Source organism: Aegilops tauschii, chromosome 5 (genome assembly GCF_002575655.3).
Source record: "Aegilops tauschii subsp. strangulata cultivar AL8/78 chromosome 5, Aet v6.0, whole genome shotgun sequence".
NCBI lineage: Eukaryota > Viridiplantae > Streptophyta > Magnoliopsida > Poales > Poaceae > Aegilops > Aegilops tauschii.
The window spans coordinates 428,103,296-428,123,539 of record NC_053039.3 but is presented as its reverse complement, the minus strand read 5'-3'; positions in this window follow the sequence as shown (position 1 = coordinate 428,123,539).

Genomic DNA, 20,244 nt, shown 5'->3' with positions numbered 1-20,244 from the left:
AAAAACCGGATTGCAATACCTTATGTGCAGTTTTATCTCCAGCGTGGTGCTCCCCATAAGCCTCAGAGTGACACCTGCGTAGGATCTGTTCCTATTCATGCTCAGGTATACAACACCTAATAACACCATCTACTCCTTCTTTATAAAGATGTGGGTCATCCCAGAAGTAATGTCTTAAATCATAGAAAACCTTTTTCTTTTGCTGGTATGTGAAACTAGGTGGTATAAATTTAGCAACAATGTAATTAGCATAATCAGCATACCATGGAGCAGTACGAGAAGCATTTATGACAGCCAATTGTTCATCAGGAAAGCTATCATCAATAGGTACTGGGTCATCAAGAAATTCTCTAACCTACACAAGTTGTCTGCAACGGGGTTCTCAACTCCCTTTCTATCAATAATATGTAAATCAAATTCTTGTAGCAAGAGAACCCATCTAATAAGTCTAGGTTTAGCATCTTTCTTTTCCATAAGGTATTTAATAGCAGCATGATCAGTGTGAATAGTTACTTTAGAATCAACAATATAAGGTCTGAACTTATCACAAGCAAATACAATTGCTAAGAATTCTTTTTCAGTAGTAGCATAATTTCTTTTGGCATTGTCTAGAGTTTTACTAGCATATTGAATGACATTTAATTTCTTATCAACTCTTTGTCCTAAAACAGCACCTACAGCATAATCACTAGCATCACACATAATTTCAAAAGGTAAATTCCAATCAGGTGGCTGAACAATAGGTGCAGAAATCAAAGCTTTCTTAAGTATTTCAAATGCTTCTACACAATCATCATCAAAGACAAAAGGTATATCTTTTTGTAAGAGATTAGTCAGAGGCCGAGAAATTTTTGAGAAGTCCTTAATGAACCTCCTATAAAAACCGGCATGACCAAGAAAACTTCTTATACCTTTGATGTCCTTGGGACACGTCATCTTTTCAATAGCATCAACTTTAGCTTTATCAACTTCAATACCTCTTTCAGAAATTTTATGCCCCAAGACAATACCTTCATTAACCATAAAGTGGCATTTCTCCCAATTCAAAACAAGATTAGTTTCTTCACATCTCTGCAAAACTCGATCAAGGTTGCTCAAGCAATCATCAAAAGAGGATCCATAAACGGAGAAATCGTCCATGAAAACCTCACAAATCTTTTCACAAAAGTCAGAGAATATGGCCATCATGCATCTTGGAAAAGTAGCAGGTGCATTACATAAACCAAAAGGCATACGTCTATAAGCAAAAGTACCGAAAGGGCAAGTAAAAGTGGTCTTTTCTTGATCCTCAGCTGACACTGGTGTTTGAGAGAAACCAGAGTAACCATCTAGAAAGCAAAAATGTGTATGTTTGGATAATCTTTCTAGCATTTGATCAATAAAAGGCAAAGGGTAATGATCTTTTTAGTAGCTTTATTTAATTTGCGGAAATCAATTACCATCCTATAACCTGTAACAATCCTTTGTGGGATCAATTCATCTTTATCATTAGGAACGACAGTAATACCTCCCTTCTTAGGGACACAATGGACATGACTTACCCACTGACTATCAGCAACGGGATAAATTATACCTACCTCAAGGAGCTTTAATATTTCCTTTCTTACCACTTCTTTCATCTTAGGATTCAGCCGTCGTTGGTGATCAATAACTGGTTTGGCGTCTTTCTCCAAATTTATTTTGTGTTGACATAGAGTGGGAATAATGCCCTTAAGATCATCAAGAGTATATCCAATAGCAGCACGGTGCTTCTTTAGAGTTTTCAATAATTTCTCTTCTTCATGCTCTGAAAGGTTAGCACTAATAATAACAGGATATATCTTCTTTTCATCAAGATAAGCATATTTAAGAGTATCAGGTAATGGTTTAAGCTCAAACACGGGATGACCCTTAGGTGGAGGAGGATCCCCTAGGACTTCAACATGCAAGTTGTGTTTCAGAATAGGTCCTTGTTTAAAGAATACTTCATCTATTTCCCTTCTTTCATTCATAAACATATCATTTTCATGGTCAAGCAAATATTGTTCTAAAGGATCATTAGGAGGCACAACAATAGAAGCAAGACCAATAATTTCATCCTTACTAGGCAATTCCTCATCATGGGGTTGTCTACGAAATTTAGAAAAATTAAACTCATGAGACATATCACCCAAACCAATAGTACATCCTTTTCACAGTCTATCCTAGCATTAACAGTATTTAAGAAGGGTCTACCAAATATGATGGGACAAAAGCTATCTTGTGGGGAACCAAGAACAAGAAAATCAGCAGGATATTTAACCTTCCCACACAAGACTTCAACATCTTTAACAATCCCAATCGGTGAAATAGTATCTCTATTGGCAAGCTTAATGGTAACATCAATTTCTTCTATTTCAGCAGGTGCAATATCATGCATAATTTCTTTGTATAAGGAATGAGGTATTGCACTAGCACCAGCACCCATATCACATAAGCCATGATAACAATGATCTCCTATTTTAACAGAAATAACAGGCATGCCTACAACAGGTCTATCTTTATTTTTAGCTTCAGGTCTAGCAATTCTAGCAGCTTCATTGCAGAAGTAAATAACATGCCCATCAATATTATCGGCCAAGAGATCTTTTACCATTGCAATATTAGGTTCAACTTTAACTTGCTCAGGGGGTTTATGTGTCCTAATATTACTTTTGTTGACTATAGTTGAAGCTTTAACATGATCCTTTATTCTAAGAGGGAAAGGTGGTTTCTCAACATAAGCAGTAGGAACAATAGGATCATTGTAAGTGATAGTCTTTTCTTCAATTTTAATAGGTGCAACTACTTTTACTTCAATGGGAGGATTATATTTAAACCACTTCTGCTTAGGGAGATCAACATGAGTAGCAAAGGATTCACAGAAAGAAGCTACTATCTCAGAGTCAAGTCCATATTTAGTGCTAAATTCGCGGAAAGCATCGGTATCCATAAAAGATTTAACACAATCAAACTTAGGTGTTATACCTGACTCCTTACCTTCGTCGAGATCCCAATCTTCAGAGTTGCGTTTAATTCTTTCCAATAAATCCCATTTGAATTCAATAGTCTTCATCATAAAAGAGCCAGTACAAGAAGTATCGAGCATGGAGCGATTATTGAGAGAGAGTCGAGCATAAAAAATTTGAATAATCATTTCTCTTGAGAGCTCATGATTGGGGCATGACTATAAAATTGACTTAAGCCTCCCCCAAGCTTGAGCGATGCTTTCTCCTTCGCGAGGCCAAAAATTATATATATAATTACGATCACGATGAACAAGATGCATAGGATAAAACTTCTGATGAAATTCCAATTTCAATCGTTTGTAGTTCCATGATCCCATATCATCACATAGCCTATACCATGTCAATGCCTCTCCCTTCAAAGATAAAGGGAAGACTTTCTTCTTCATAACATCATCGGGCATACCTGCAAGCTTAAATAATCCACAAACTTCATCCAAATAGATTAAGTGTAAATCGGGATGCAATGTTCCATCTCCTGCAAAAGGATTAGCTAGCAGTTTCTCTATCATACCTGAAGGAATTTCAAAGTAGGCATTTTCAGAAGGTTCAGTAGGTTGAGGAGAAACTATTTGCTCTACTGGTCGGTGTGAAGATACCCCGAACAAGCCCCTCAAAGGATTACTTTCCATAGTAACAAGTGACAGCAAATTTCAGCACACTATATAAATTTTTCCTTACCAAATTCCACTTACCAAAGGCGCTTCACTCCCCGGCAACGGCGCCAGAAAAGAGTCTTGATGACCCACAAGTATAGGGGATCTATCGTAGTCCTTTCGATAAGTAAGACTGTCGAACACAACGAGAAGCAGAAGGAAATGACAAGCGGTTTTCAGTAAGGTATTCTCTGCAAGCACTGAAATTATCGGTAACAGGTAGTTTTGTGATAAGGTAATTTGTAACGGGTAGCAAGTAACAAGTGTAAATAAAGTGCAGCAAGATGGCCCAATCCTTTTTGTAGCAAAGGACAAGCCTGGACAAACTCTTATATAGAGAAAAGCGCTCCCGAGGACACATGGGAATTATCGTCAAGCTAGTTTTCATCACGTTCATATGATTCGCGTTCGTTACTTTGATAATTTGATATGTGGGTGGACCGGTGCTTGGGTGCTGTCCTTACTTGGACAAGCATCCCACTTATGATTAACTCCTATTGCAAGCATCCGCAACTACAAAAGAAGTATTAAGGTAAACCTAACCATAGCATGAAACATATGGATCCAAATCAGCCCCTTACGAAGCAACGCATAAACTAGGGTTTAAGCTTATGTCACTCTAGCAACCCATCATCTACTTATTACTTCCCAATGCCTTCCTCTAGGCCCAAACAATGGTGAAGTGTCATGTAGTCGATGTTCACATGACACCACTAGAGGAAAGACAACATACATCTCATCAAAATATCGAACGAATACCAAATTCACATGACTACTTATAGCAAGACTTCTCCCATGTCCTCGGGAACAAACGTAACTACTCACAAAGCATATTCATGTTCATAATCAGAGGGGTATTAATATGCATAATGGATCTGAACATATGATCTTCCACCAAATAAACCAACTAGCATCAACTACATGGAGTAATCAACACTACTAGCAACCCACAGGTACCAATCTGAGGCTTTGGGACAAAGATTGGATACAATAGATGAACTAGGGTTTGAGAGGAGATGGTGCTGGTGAAGATGTTGATGAAGATTGACCCCCTCCCGATGAGAGGATCGTTGGTGATGACGATGGCGATGATTTCCCCCTCCCGGAGGGAAGTTTCCCCGGCAGAACAGCTCTGCCGGAGCCCTAGATTGGTTCCGCCAAGGTTCCGCCTCGTGGCGGCGGAGTTTCTTCCTGAAAGCTTGCTTATGATTTTTTCTCGGACGAAAGACTTCATATAGCAGAAGATAGGCACCGGAGGCCTGCCAGGGGGCCCACGAGGCAGGGGGCGTGCCCGGGGGTAGGGTGCGCCCCCACCCTCGTGGCCAGGGTGTGGGCCCCCTCTGGTATTTTCTTCGCTCAGTATTTTTTATAAATTCCAAAAATGACTTCTGTGAAGTTTCAGGACTTTTGGAGTTGTGCAGAATAGGTCTCTAATATTTGCTCCTCTTCTAGCCCAGAATTCCAGCTGCCGGCATTCTCCCTCTTCATGTAAACCTTGTAAAATAAGAGAGAATAGGCATAAGTATTGTGACATAATGTGTAATAACAACCCATAATGCAATAAACATCGATATAAAAGCATGATGCAAAATGGACGTATCAGCCGGCCCCGCTGGAGGTGGTGCATCGCCGTGTCAGGGAGGAGGATGAGCACGTCCGTCGCTACATGGCTGCTATGGACGTCAGGTTCTCCAATACCTGGCAGGTTCTTTGGGGAGATGACCGTAGCTATGATCCTGTGATGGTTCCTTCTCTTTGGGTGTCCACCGCCCGCGCCTCAGGAACCGCCTTTGGGGAGATTATTCTGTAGTATTCGATCTTTATTAGCTAGCTAGCTAGTAATGTATTCGATATATAATATTCGAGACGATGTATTCGAGATTATATATATTATTCGAGACAATGTATTCAAGATTACATATATTATTCGAGACGATGTATTCGAGATTATATATATTATTCGAGACGATGTATCCGAGATTATATATTATTCGAGACGATGTATTCAAGATTATATATTATGCGAGACGATGCATATTATGTACTATGATTCAGTTTTTCCTTATTGATTGCATGCATGCATTGTAATTTGAATACTAAATTGTTTTATATTTCTTCTGGATTAGTTAAATAAAAGCTATGGCGGACAATACCAGCAGAGAGGGAGAAGAGGCCCTGTTCGAGATCATACGCTCCCCTCACGGGCCAGATGATCAGAATGAAGAAGATGACGACTCCCAATATCTGAACAATACCGGGGAGGGTGATGATATGATATTCGATCACGACGGCCGAATTGATGAAGTCATGAACTATGATTATGATGACGCCAAAAATGTTGATCTTGAAATAACAGAGACCGGCGAGGTATATTTATATAAGCAGGCATCTGGTGATCATCACATGTTTTTAATGATTTGAAGATATATTAACGAATCAATCTTTCTTCTTTCAGCCCTTCGGATCGAGCAAATCTTCTACAGGCAGCAGGACAGTGCGAGGCCCGGGCAAAAAGTTGAAGGAGGGCGTAAAGTACAACATCGATGCCATCAGAACTGATGGCGAACCACTAGTGCCTAAGAACATTACGAACAAGTTCGTTCGTCAGTGCGGAGTTCTTGTGAAGGACCAACTCCCGATCTCCCTTCAAGAATGGAAAGAGCCAGCAAAGAAACGTCCAGATCTTACTTTTATCGACGATAGAGCAAAATATCTGCTTTGGGAAAACCTCATGGAACATTTCACCCACCAGATCATTTCACAGATGCAGATGTGCAGAAAGTCGAGGACGCTGCTCTTAGGAAGATGGCAATTGCATTCAACACCCACAAGAACATTGTATGGGCCAACTACGTCAAAGGAGGAAAGAAGACTCCAGAATTCAAGGGAACACTGGAGAAGCAAAGAGAACACTGGCCCGCTTTCGTGAAATTCAAGGAATCAGAATTATCTAAGGAACGATCGAGAAAAAAAAGGCCAATGCCACAAAAAGGAGTAGTTCCATAGGCTGGGGCCAGGTGGCTACGCGGTGGCAATGCCTAAGTGGGATAAGTCCGAGCAAGAGATGCTGGATGCATAGGTCACTCCAGTTACTAAGAGCTGGCCCCGAGGTGCAGAACTTGGTTCTATGCGCATGGGGGGGGTGGCGCTGGACCCGAAGACAGGCCAGGTTTTGAAGAAGGCATGTCTTAAAGGAGCCGAAGATAAGTTACTTGATGCAATAGAAGATGCTCGAAAGGGGGTGTTCACGCCCAACAGAGAGAACGACGAGCTTACGCGCGCCCTGGGAAATCCTGAACACCCGGGAAGAACACGAGGCAAGGGCGTTGTTCTGTGGTATGAGGTCTTTTCGGGCTGGAACGCTGACTACAGAAGCCGTGCGAGAAGGAAGAAGGTGGAGGAGGAGCAGAGGAAGCAGGAAGCAGAACGCCTTCAAGGCCTAGAATCAACGCACGCGGACTTGGCACTCAAATTCCAGCGGCAGTAGCAGCAGATCGACTCACTTAGCCAGGAAAGGGGGTCTCAGCAGCGGCAGCAGCTAGTGGATGATCCAGCATTGGATAGCACCGGCCCACCCATGCCGAGAAGCAGCGTGGGTTCCGCCCCGGGCGACGCACTGCTGGATAGATACCCTGTGGATGACATCATGGAGAACACTAACTGTGAGCTACACTTCAAAATGAAGAACATATCCATGAAGGTGGCAGACGCCATTGCTTATACAAATCCCCCAAAGCAACCTTCCATTGCAACCCGATTCCAGCCGGCTATACTCGTGTCGTGGTTGATTAGGTGGTGGACCAATATTCGGGGCTAGAGCTTGACATTCCTGGAGGTGACGAGGAGCACACACTGGGAGAGGCCATACATCGTATCACCCTATGGAGAAAGGATTGCATCATCTTTCGAAGGCCACCGACACCGCGTTAGCCGACTCCTCCTCGAAGTCCGCCACCGCGTGAGCAGACTCCCGCTCCTCCAAGTCCACCAACGCGTCAGGCCACTCCTCCACCTCCAAGTCCGGCGCAGCATCAGGCCACTCCTCCTGCTTCAAGTCCGGCACAGCATCAGGCCACTCCTTCTGCTCCAACTTAGCCACGTCAGCCGTCTCCGCCGCCTCAACAATCGCGGAAGAGAGCCGCCGCAGCTATGGTGCGTAGCGGTACAAGTCGAGGTAGTACAGGAGGTACAGGCTGAGGCAAACGATATCAATATGGTCCAAGCCTCACTCCTCTTCCTCAGAGGCCTTACGACATGATCGAGGAGCAAAACACAGCCATAGTGAAGGCCCAAGTGGACGCCCATTTTGGACCGAAACCGCCACCACCGCCAAAGGAGAAAGTGCCTAAGAAAGTCGTTGACCACTTTATTCATATGGCAAGAAAACCAGCTCCCAAGCCTGTTGACTCAGACTATGAGTGCCAAATCAGGAAGGCACATCGAGCACGACTACAGAAGGAGTCGAGCTCGAGCTCGAGCCAAGCAGCTGGCAAAAAATGCGGGAAAACCGTTCCCTAGCTGGGAGAACAGGCGGTGTAATCGATCCCCCCGCTTGTTGTACCAACACATGAGAGTACCGGTGCCGGTCAGCTGGTAATAACCGACGAGCATAGAAGGCATGCTGAAATGCTCGGTATCACTGTTGGACAACTCCTCAAGATCGAGCCCATGTCTCCGCTTAGAGAGGAGGACATAAAACGGAAATATGTCCGCGGCGAACCTTTGGTCGAGCCTGAGGAGGTCAAGAACCTCCCAACGAGAATGTATGAATTGCATGATTGGTACATGAAAATTACCAAGAGTTCCAATCGAGAGTCCCTCATGGTGGACGTCAAGGAAGAGCATTAATTCCATAAGCTAGCTCTGTCCGTTGAGTATTCAGAACTATTTCAGTTATTCAACCAAGACGCACTTGACAAATCTCTCATCAGTTGCTATTGTCTGTAAGTGATTTCTTTCTGTAATTGAAGTCTCAAGCTAGCTGTAGTGCTCATTGATTGATCATTACCTGTAATTATCCTCACTATATTCTTTTCTGTGGTATTATGCAGGATGAAGATGTATGAAATGAAAAAAAACTGGACGCTATGGCATTGGGTTCATTGACCCAAATACCATTAATGAAGGCACATGGAAATTGGAATGGTATAAAGTAGATGTAGAGAAAAACATGCTAGAGTTCTTGAAGCGCCTCAATACCAATGAAGATATACTACTTCCTTACAACTTCATGTGAGTCACACTGTCTTGTACTACAAATTCTGTTTTTGCTTACTAGCTAGCTAGATGTTAATAATTAAGTGTATAGGGTTTAGGGTAGTTGATGAGTGTTATGCACATGCCCGCTTAATTAAGACATGCAAACGTGTGCGCATGCAGTTACCACTGGATCTTGTTAATCATTAAAGTTGAATACGGAACAGTTGAAGTACTGGACTCACTACTTAAAAAACAAAGTGACTACACTATATTGAAGGGGATAGTCGACAGGTAATTTCAATCATTATTAACTATATGTCGGCCTCTTTAGTTCGTCATTTCCTGATATCAACTATTTAATAACTCCTTTATTCATTTTCTTTGCCGGCGGGCAGGGCTTGGGAAAATTTCATCAACGTGACTCCAGGCCAATGGCGAAAAAATTTGTATTGGTTTCGACCCAAGGTAAGTAATTAAGTAGTACTAGCTAGCTACCATCTCTTTAATTCTTGTTTCAATACTATTAATTGTCATGCTTGATTAATTATTATCTGATTAAATTCTATTCTCGTAAAGGCCCTGAAGCAGGCGTCGGGGACTGAAGTGTGTGCATACTACGTTTGCGAGAACATTCGCATGATGGCGTCCGAAAGGAGCAAATGTGATAGACAGCTATGGGTACGTTTGCCAGAACACTATTCACAATTTTTACATCATTATCGATATCTAGTCACACAACTAATACACATGCATATTGATCTCCTTCTTAATAGTTCAAAGAGGTGGGGGAGCAGCTCCTACCAACGGAGCGCATACGAGCACTTCAAGAGAAAATAGCGGGATTTTTGCTCGACCAAGTCATAGATCCCAAAGGAGAATACCATTACCCGCTACCGCCCCCATGAACCACTCCCAATTGTCATCGTGCTCCGAAGGCACCAAGGCAAATGCCACTGGCTCCGAAGGCAACATGTAGGAGAAATTGTATATATATACACATGTGTATGTGTGAATAATGGTGGTTGTGAGACATTCGATGGTAACACCCTTTAAGAGTCTTATTCTGCTAACACCACGCCTTATTCTGCTAACACCCCAAAAACGAACAAAAGCCAACCACTCCCCACCCGGCGCATCCTCACCCCACCTCCCGCACGTCACCTACCCCCTCCTGCCCCGATCCAAACCCCCACCTCCCTCCACCTTCTACCGCCGCCGCTGCCAGACCACCGGTCTCCGTCTCGCCGCCCGCCCCTGTCCACCTTCTGCCGCCGCCAGAGCACCGCCGTAGGTCGCCACCCGTCGCGCCACCCCATCTCCTTCTACCGTCGCCCCTGCCGCGCCGCCCCTCCCATGCATCGCTTCGCCCAACCCAGTTCCCTAGTGTGCCACCACTCCTCCCCGCAACCACCTGCTCGTCCTCTTCGTGCAGCCCAAGCGATCTTGGCGGCGCTTCGACGACTGGCCGTTCCTCTATGGGCCAGATCCGTCAAGATTTTACCAATCCCACACCTCCTCGAGCCAGATCCGGTGAGATCCATCGGCTCTTTCCTCTCCGACGACGGCCCAAAATCCACGGCCCTAGAGCTGCCTCGGGGTCCTCCTCTCCGTCCACGGCCAGACGCGGGCCAGCCTCGTCGTCTCCTACCTCCGCCAAGAACGGGATCCCCGCTCACGTGCCCCCCCAGCTTCTCTTCCGGCCAGGACAGACGGCCTCGATGCAGCTCTTCGGTGGGTGAAGTGCGGTCCACGACGAGCGCCAATGCAGTGCGGTGCTCTCCAATTCTTCAGATTTGTTTTGGGCAATTCAGTTTGGAGCTTCCCGGCCGCCCCACAGCCTCGGTGGTCTCCCACCTCCCTACTTCCATCCTCGGTGGCCGACCCACAACTAAGGATGCACGGTTCCGGCCACCCGCCCCTCCCCACGCTGATGCGCTAGACGACGATAGCACAACAGCACCGAAGGTGAGCTCCCTCCTCTCCGTCCTTTCCTTCTTCCTCCTCACCTCTCCCTCACATCTCGCTTGTGCCCCGCAGGTGGCGCCATGGCCATCTCAATCTTGTCCCTGCGCCACACCATGGATCCCGTTCAATGCGACCTCCCCGACGACCAAGTGCTGCAGCCCACTTTTTTCTTTTTGCAATTCGCATGTTAAAGTTTCTTTTTGCAGTGCGTGTGTGTTGTTCGGTGTGAGCTCGAACGAAGACACAGATCAGTCCACTCTGTTCTCTAATGCAGAAAAACGAGGAAAAAACAATTATAAAAAAAGAAACGCAAGACTCGCTCTCCTGCGTCCATTTCGTTTAGAGTTTGATTGATGTCCTGTATTGTGGGTCGTGGAGTTCGATTGGGGCTCCCCTAGTAAAGTTCATAAAATTTTGTCCATCGAGATTTGCAATGCAGTGCATAGTATAGAGGAGTTTACTTTGCAAAAACTTCTACAAAGCATGATGTAGTTTCTCTGTTAAAAACCCCTTGGTGGTTACGACAAAAAAGCATGCAGTTTGTTTCGAATTGGGTCGCGGCTCACATCCTCTGATGCAAAATTTGAATTGCACTTGTTCCTGCATGGAGTCGTGTGTTCAAATTTTTTTTGCATCGGCACTTGCAGTGCATTTCGCTGTCGCGTGCGGTTCACTACACCTGGCCTCGCAGTTGAGATGAAATTATAAAGAGAAAATGATAGCAAAAAAAAAACAAAATGCGCAGCTCGCTGTACATAAGTGTGCAGCTCGCTGGACCCTATTCGAAGTTCTAATAAAAGTGCAGCCCCTTAGTGGTTCACCTTGTAGAAAAAGAGAAAAAAAATCCCCACGGGAGGTTCACTTCTTTCTTGAATGCAATTTGTTTTGTTTGTGGGACGACTGGAAAAAGTAGATCACTCCAATCTGTGTAGCAGCTCACTACCCCTATGTATGAAGTGCAATTTGTTTCGTGTGTTCAGTCGATTACATCAACACATGCAGTGCGTTTGGTCCTCGGATGTGGTTCACTTTTGAGAGTGATGCTGTTCACTTGCATAAAGCGTGGAAGTGTGAAAAAATTAGCGAAACAAAAAATACTAATGCGGTTCACTTCCATGTACGTCGAGGATCATTTGCACTTGTCTCAGCGGTCCACTCTCATTCATAAAAAATGTTTAAAAACAAAAACAAAAACTCGTTCGAGAAAATTTACGTCCAACAAAAAGAAATCATGAAGTTCGCTTGACTGTCTGATGCAATGCGGTTTTCCGTCTGAAGCAGTGCGTTCTTCTGTCGTTCATAAAAATGACAACAAAAACTCACAAAAGCTCATCTGAGAAAATTTATGCCCGATAAGAAAATCATGAAGTTCGCTTGACTCTCTGATGCAGTGCGGTTTTCCGTCCGAAGCATTGCATTCTTCTGTATTTCATTAAAAAAATGACAACAAAAACTCACAAAAAGCTCATCTGAGAAAATTTACGCCCGACAAGACAAATCATGAAGTTCGCTTGACTGTCTGATGCAGTGCGGTTTTCTGCCCGAAGCAGTGTGTTCTTCTGTCTGATGAAGTACACACGACGATTTGGATGTCGCGAAAAACAGAGTGTTCGCGTTTTGATAATTTTAAAACTGCTCTTAAACCGAAAGGAATTAGAGAGAGCGATATACATAAAAAAGTTGCGTCTCGTTGATATCTTTCCAATGACGTATCATTTGAATCATTTCGATCCACGGTTTGTGAAAATTTCGCGAAAAACGGCCGCTGCCACTCATCGTCAGCCACACCATTTTCAAAATTAACTAAAAAATGTAAGGAATATAAAAAACATTTCTACATATGAAAGTTGTGCCTCGTCCATAGCTTTCCTACGACGTATTACACGCCTCGTTTCGACAAACGGTTCAAAAACTAGAGCGAAAACAGTACCAAAAATTGCAAAAATTTCAAAAAAAACGTAATTCCGCGATTTAGTAAATTCTAAACTGCGCTTAAACCGTAACGAATTAGAGAAAATAATAGATATGAAAAAGATGCAACTCGATGATATCTTTCCAATGGTGTATCATTTGCTTTATTCTAATGAGCGGTTTAGAAAAAATCACGAAAATACGCTCGCAGCCACTCGTCATCCGCCACACCGTTTTTGAAACTGCTATTAAACCGCGAGGAATCTCGAAAAGTGTTTAACATGGCGAAGTTGCGCCTAATACATAGCTTTCCAACGGTATATTATACGCCTTGTTCCGATAAACGGTTAAAAAATTAGGATGAAAACAGTACCAGAAAAACACTGCGTGCAGTTTTTTCCGACACGAAGTTCACTAGTGTATATTGCAGTGCTCTTGCTATAGAAAGTGCAGTGCTCTCGTGTTGAGCGTGCAGTACGGAAGTGTTATCAGAATAACTATTCTGTTAATATTAACATAATAGACAGGTATATATATAGGGATTGATTATTCGTCACCCTGGGTGAGGAATAGTTATTCTTCACCCCCTCTGTTTTACCATCAATACACCGTAATTTTACATTCCGTAAGTTTTGTCTTATTTTTGACGTAAAAAGATACCGTAAGAAATATATAATTGCCGTAAAAAATATTTTATGTTATGCAAATTGCAAACGTAAAAACATAATGTAAAATATACATAAACTGCAAATTTTCTTGTCTTATGACCTATATTTCTAGTTTCTTATGCCAAATTTTACGTAGTGAATCAATAGGAATGTAACTATTTGAATTCCAAATGTAATTTAATTATGAAGTGACCGTAAGATTACCTCGGGTGAAGAAAAACTTATTCTGCCCCTTGGGTGATGAATAGTAACATATATATATATATATATATATATATATGATCGGTTCTACGAGAAATAATATTTATATATATGCATAACGTGTATAATATGTAGTATCGTAAAATACCAGCAAACGAAAAAGAATGGGCCAATTCCAGTTCTGCCCCTAACTCGAACCCACTACTCAGTTTTGCCCCTAGTTTTCGGGTATGCTCAGTTTTGCCCCTCTGCCGTCAGTGCCACTTATAGAAATGCCCCTCCGCTCCGTTTCCGTCCAGTCAAGGTTGTTTGACCGCTAACTTGCCGTCAGTTTGACATATTTGCCCCTCTTTCTTACACGTGGGCCCTCTCTTACCCCTTCGCTTCACTCTCTCTCTGCTCTTCTTCAACCTCTCGACGGCTCAATTTGGAGAGGGGAGAGAGCGACCGCAGCAGGATTCAGAGGCCGGCGGTGGGTTGATTTGGAGGGCGGCGGCATGTCCACATCGAGCTCGTCGGTGGCTTGCGAGGTAAGTGTTGCTCGTCGGTGGATCGATCTGGGGGATTTCTGTCCCAATTAGGGTTCATCAGATTGGGGATTTCCTACGTTTAGGTCGATGGTGTTGGTATTGTTCAGTTTCAATCCGAGTTCTACCTCCCCATCCGTCATTCTCTAGGCTGGAGATGAGCACGACGCGGCGGTGCACATGGCACGGTCTCATCCCCGCTCGTCGCGTCTCCTGGGGAGGTGCAAGCACGGGAAGAAAATTATTAGGCTGCCCCTAGATGTAAGGGATTAACTCTCATTCCCGCTCTGTCTGTCCTCTCATTTTGCTTTCATTATTTGCCAATTTTTTGTTGTATAATGTAAGATATAATTCTGCAGCTCCCTAATGAATGCGACTGGGTAGTTTGGATTGATCCCCCTCCCACAGATTGTGTTGCTCGTGCATTCGAGGAACTTCATGCTGGATTGGAGAAAAGCTGGCTAAAGTCCCATCATTTAGAGAGGAGGTTGATGTACTTAACAGAGAAGAACAAGAAACTCAAGTTGAAGATCAAGAAGAGAAATGAGCTTATGCAAACATGGAGATTTCTCATAGTAATTTGCATTAGCATTTTGGCATCAGTTTTTTCTGAGTGGTTTAAGAATCCATAGTAGCTGGATTATGGTATGTAATGAAATGTAATGTATTGCTGTGTGAGCTATCTTAATTAGTTGTATTTGTTCCAAAGCACATTGGAAATGAGTTTCATCTGGTGTAATGTGACAAGTTTCATGTGGAAATGAGTTTGCTATTTTGAGTATATTGTGTTCCATTTTGTAGCAATGTAGTAATGTGACAAAACTTGATAGTGCAGTAGTAATGTGACAAAAATGAAAGTTAAATGGGCACACCATCAGCTGGACCAAACATAGGACATGATCACATTGAAACATAAGAGAGTTCACAGCATTGTGCCACAACAAATTAACTTCAAATCTAGTACATGACCTTACAGTTTTCACACCCACAACAAATTTTCATAGCATTACAAGTACTACCACATCACTTGTTCTTCTTGCTCCTGGTATTGCAAGCTGGGTTTGAAGAGAGCCTAGAACTCCTCCTGGTGCTCACAGTTTTGCTCACAGCCTTGCTTGGAGTAGAAGAACTGGTAGGATTATTGCTTCCAGTGACAGAACCTATAGTCTCCTCTTCTGGAATTTTGAACTTCTTCTTAAGTGGCGGCTGTCCCCTCTCAGCTGGTCTTTTGTAGTTCTTTATTGAGCTGCAAAGTCACAAATAAATGGGAGAGGTCAGTTAGAAAACATTGAATAATTTAGGAAATAACTTCAAAAATAAACCAAAAAAGTACCTGACTGCACTACTGACTGTTGTTGCATCTGCAAAAGTTGCATTTTCATTAGCAGCATCTCCAGCACTTGCATTTTTTGCATTTACATCATCTCCAGCAGTTGCATTTGCATTTGCAACATCTTCAGCACTTGCATCTGCATTTGCATCATCTCCAACACTTGCATTTGCATTTACATCATCAGTAGCAGCATCTGCCATAGTTTCATTAGTAGCAGCTGTTGCATCAGTAGCAACATTAGTTGCTTCATAAATTTTAGCTAGAGGTTCATCATCAGCATTATCAGCACCCCAATGTTCTTCCTCTCTCCAAATGCGGGGTCAATGGACTCTTTGCAGTGGCTGCCTTTGTGCCCAAGCTTCCCACATCTTGAACACTTATTCTTTCTTCCTCCAAGTCCTTTTCCCTCTGATTTAGCCCTAATTCTTGTCTTCGTAGGTCTACCAGGTGGCCTATTTTGCAATGGAGCACTCAATTTAAATCATGGGTCTACGACATCCCATTGTTGCTTGCCCTCGAGAAGTGGCAGATTATCAGCATAAGTAGCCTTGAATTTTGCCACAGAGAAATACTCATGAACATACTGATCAATCTCACTAACTGGACCTCTCATTGAAGTGATAAAGTACAATGCATGTATGCATGGTTGTCCTGTTATTTGCCACTTTCTACAACTACAAGTATGTGTTTGCAAATTAACATGATATATCCACTCTCTTTTCACTATGGACATATCAAGGTCTTTTGATTTTGCATGAAGCATAATCATGATTTTTGGGATTATGATGTGCCCATTGTATGTCCCAGCTGCAATCTGCTGTCTCAAGTCAAACTTTTCCATTATGAACTGCCTAATTTTGTCAAGCAAGTCCACAATGTGTATCCCCTTCCACTTCTTAATTTTGGAATTAAATGACTCAGCTAAATTGTTATTCACATAATCAACTTTGCATATTTCATTGAACAAGGCCCTGGCCCATAGTTTGTTATGATGCTCTTCTAGGTACTCTTTCACACCAGGTTTGCTGTATAGCTGTCAAAGATGATAATTGTGTTTTTTCATGCTATATGTCAATGAATAGGGCCACAAATTATCATCAAAAAAATTTCCTCTAATTTTTTTGGAGAAATTAGATGCCAAATGCCTCATGCATTCCCTGTGCTCAACTCCTGTGAATACATCTTCAACAGCAGTCTCTAGTCCTTTGCATGCATCTGTGTGGATGACAAGACCTGGTGGATATCCTATTAGTTCTTTTAAATTCTGGAAAAACCATGTCCAACTATCTGTATTTCCAGACTCAACAACTCCAACTGCTACTGGGAAGATCCAGTTGCAAGCATCCACTGCACATGCACTCACAAGTTGGCCTTTATATCTGCCATTCAGTGATGTGCCATCTACTGCAAGATAGGGCCTACATCCATCTAAAAACCCCTGCCAGCATGCTTTGAAAGAAACAAACACTCTTCTAAAGCACTCTTTTTGTCTAGTTTTTCCAGCTATTTTGTACTCTACATTGTGCTTGTCAATGTTAACTACACTTCCAGGAGATGCTTTCTCAACTTCTGCCTTGTAAGTGTACAACAATTGAAATGAGTCAGTCCACTTACCATAAATGTTGTCCAGTGCCATCTGCTTTCCATAGAACACTCTCATGTATGGGACTTGCAGGCCATAATTTTCTTCAGGTTCTTTTTCAACTCTGTAACTCCAACCTATGAATCCTCTAAAACCCAATGCTTCACTGCATCAGTAACCCATCTGCACTTAGCTGACTTCAGTCTTTGCCTTCTGCTTACACTTGGACAAGTATGTGCAGACTGGTTCACTTTGACCTGCAATATTGAAAGTTCAATTACATGTCAGACATACTTGCTGCAACAAATACCTGAAAAAGATTTGCAATGTAACTACATATGCACCTACTGTTTGTACCTGAAACAATGAGCTATTTCTCATTAAGGAGGCATGCATCCTCCATCTACACCTCTTATAAGCACAATGAATAGTCAACCTGGTAGGATCACTCTTGTCTATTACATACTCACTCTGAGTTTTAATTGAAAATGTAGCTAGTGCATTCCTACAGTCCAAAGCACTAGAAAATATAGTTCCTTCTTTTAAAGAAGGATCATCTCTGTTGTACTGCACATCTGGCCTTCCATCATCAGAATCCTCACTATATCCCATGTCCTGGTCCTCCTCCAACTCATCTTCACCTGCCTCATCAAACATTCCTTCTGGTGGTGGCATATAATCTTCATCCCCATCATCATCTGTCTTCTTGGCCTTCTGTTTTGTAACAAACTGAGGGAAAAGCCTTTCATCCTCATCATTTGTAGGCCAGTCATCAGGAAGTCCATCCTCAATATTTGGATCAACAGAATCTCTGCTCTGAGTAGGACCTGCATAAATAGGCACTTGCTCTGATGGTGTTCCTGGTACCTGCATAGAGCTCTCTCCTGCATCTGAAGCTCTCTTCTGACTGCTAACACTTGTTTTTCTCCCCTAGATATTTTGCTCCTACCTCTAGAACTAGTAGATTGTGATTTTCTGCCACTGCTCTCTGTCAATCCTCTTTTTCTTTATGACATTGATTTCCAATTTGACTGGGAAATGAGCATGAATTCTAAACATTTTTTCTAACTCAGCATCACATTTGACTGGGACCCAAACTGAACTATCAATATCTCAGTACCTGAATTCAACCGCATCATGTATTCCCCACGGGTATTTAGCACAGATATGAGATCTAAACTGCACAAACTTCAGTGTGCTCTCCACTACCAAAGGAAATGAAAATCTTGTGTTCCCTGCTTTTGTACCAGCAGGAACTAGAAGAGTTGTTTCCATTCTACAATCCAAACATATATAGTCCACCCTACGAATGACAATGAAAAACAGAAAAAAAATCGAACCAAATGAGCACTATGAACACAGATGAACACTAGGAATCAAATCGAACTACAATACGTATAGCAGGCTTCAGATCTGAAAGTACTGCACTTACCCCTTCGGATTTGTGCTCCCTTCATGGCCGCCGCCGGCGCCGCAACCACCGTCGACCTCCATCCGCAGCGATTGGCTCCGAATCGCAGCACAGCTCACATAAAGAGTCGGGTCCACCAAATCTCCACCGTGCCTGCCATTGATCTGGAGTTTTCCATGGTGGGGATCGAAGCGGCTATGGTTCGGGTGAGGGAGAGATTTGGGGGAGAGAGCTAGGGTTAGGGTCGAGCGAGAGAAAGAGCAGAGAGAGAGAGAGAGAGAGAGTGAAGCGAAGAGGTAAGAGAGGGCCCACATGTAAGAAAGAGGGGCAAATATGTCAAATTGACGACAAGTTAGCGGTCAAACAGTCTTGACTGGACGGAAACGGAGCGGAGGGGCATTTCTATAAGTGGCACTGACGGCAGAGGGGCAAAATTGAGCATACCCGAAAACTAGGGGCAAAACTGAGTAGTGGGTTCGAGTTAGGGGCACAGATGTAAATGTCCCAAAAAGAATTAAATGGAAAACACAAAATTAAAGGAAAAAGAAATAATGAATCCAAAACCCCCAAACATTTTAGTACCAGTTGGTGTTACCAACCGGTACTAAAGGGCTCCCCGCCCCGGGCGCTGGCTCGTGCCACGTGGTGGCCCTTTAGCGGCGGTTCGTGCAGAACCGGTACTAAAGGGGGGACCTTTAGTCCCCACCCTTTAGTGCCGGTTACAGAACCGACACTAAAGGGCCTTACGAACCGGTGCTATAGCCAGGTTCTGCACTAGTGGATGTTGTTTTAGCTGTCCCATGTCCCGTTGTACCTGGGCCCTATCTTTGGATCCAGTGGTCGAACAGTTGAGTATGAACCAAGAGGAGAATGCAGGGCATTGGATCTTCACCATGCATGACACTCTTGAGACTAACGATCTTGTTCAGCTTGTGGTCACATTATGTGCGATCTGGGGGGCTCGAAGGAAAGCTCTACACAAAGGTATATTTCAAAGTGCCCATGCTATCAATGGTTTCATCACATCTTACTTGGAGGAAATTGAAAGGTTGGCAAAACCTACCCGAACTGCTTCTACTTGGGTTTCACTAGCTAATAACAGGTGGTTATCCTTTCCAGTAAGCTTTTCGAAAGTGAACGTTGATGCCGCAGTGGGACAGAGTGGAACTCATGGGGCAGTGGCGGCAATCAGCAGGGATCAAAATGGAGTGTTACAAGGAGCCTCGACAATTGTCTTTCGTACTATTTCAGACACAACTACACTTGAAGCTATGGCGGTGAGAGAGGCATTGGCTCTTTCAAAGGATCTTTACAATTAACGCATACATGTGGCCTCCGATTGCAATATTGTGGTGGATGAAGTCAAGAGTGGAAGTTGTGCACAATATGGTGCAATCATTCGGGAAATCAAAGAACGTGCTACTGTCATTATTCCATGTAATATAGTCCATGAATTTAGGAGCTCAAACTATAAAGCTCATAGTCTAGCGAAGCATGCATTAACTTTAGGGGTTGGCTGCCATGTTTGGTTAGGTTAGCCCAGTGAATTTCCTTTTGTCCTTGTAAATGTTGTGACGAATTAATAAAGCTTCGCGAGATTGTCTCAAAAAAAGTTAACTTGTCTAAAAAAATAGATTTGGCTAAAAAATACTCCCTCCGTCCGGAAATACTTGTCCTAGAAATGGTTGATATCCATTTCTAAGACAAGTATTTCCGGACGGAGGGAGTAGTAAAATTGCCTCAAAAATAGAAAATGTTTTTAAAAATG